The sequence below is a fragment of the Myotis brandtii genome, unplaced genomic scaffold, assembly GCF_000412655.1.
Source record: "Myotis brandtii unplaced genomic scaffold, ASM41265v1 scaffold115, whole genome shotgun sequence".
Lineage (NCBI taxonomy): Eukaryota > Metazoa > Chordata > Mammalia > Chiroptera > Vespertilionidae > Myotis > Myotis brandtii.
Window position 1 is genome coordinate 19,958,445 of NW_005353967.1, and position 966 is coordinate 19,959,410.

Here is a 966-nt window from a genome sequence, read left to right on the forward strand (position 1 = left end):
CTGGCCCCGGTCCCGGCTGCCACAGCCCCCTTCTCTGCACCCCACACCGGGTGCTCGCGCCCTGTCTCCATCCTCCCCGCAGGAGGACCTTTAAATAGCAACGTCAGCGCGCTCTTCTCCGCACACACGTCACCCGCCGCTTACGTCACCGGTGTGCGGGGGATGATGTCACGCGGCCGGAAGTACTGCTAAATTAGGGAAGAAGCAGGGGAGGAGAATTCCACCAGCTCCTCTGTGCCCACCTGTTCTCGCTTTTCCTTAAAGGCCAAAGCACAGGAGACAGCCCGAGAGGAGCTTGGAGGGGGAAGAGGCAGAGATTTCCTTTGGCACACAGGTGCCAAAAGCGAGTGACTCATTCATGGCAACAGTGCCGAAGTGTCAAGCGGGTGCTATCTTGTCTCCCACTCGCACCTCTATTGCCGCTGCATCCCCGGGCTTCTCTAGTTCCCAACTAGCACGGATATGTGGGAGAAAAACCTGATCACTAGTGATAGATTATTTCTAACAATACTTAGAAAAAAATCACCTTAATTTTCAAGAGTTAATGCTATTCTGGACATCGGAGACTTAAAAACAATTTTTTTCCCGCTTAGTGGTTATCTGAATCACGAATGAATAAAGAGCAGAGCCATAAACAAATGTTATAATGCAATAAAGGTTAGTAATTAATAGGGAAGAAGGCCATCAAATAATCTAAGTGTTTTTATTTGCAGAAGAGCAAAGTTTTGTCACAGGATAATGAGTCCATCTTAGATAATTACCGTCATAGACATAGCAAATGCCAGTATACCCTCTCAACTCTGGTTTATCAAGAATATGAGTTCCAGTCTATGGAAATTAAAAATAAGAAAGACCACCAAACCCCCCTTTAAAAAAATTAACACACGCACATTTCAGTTATGTTTGTCTTTCTTAGTTTGGGCCATGTGATAACAAAACCTCTTAAATATGTGGTTTTTCATTTCC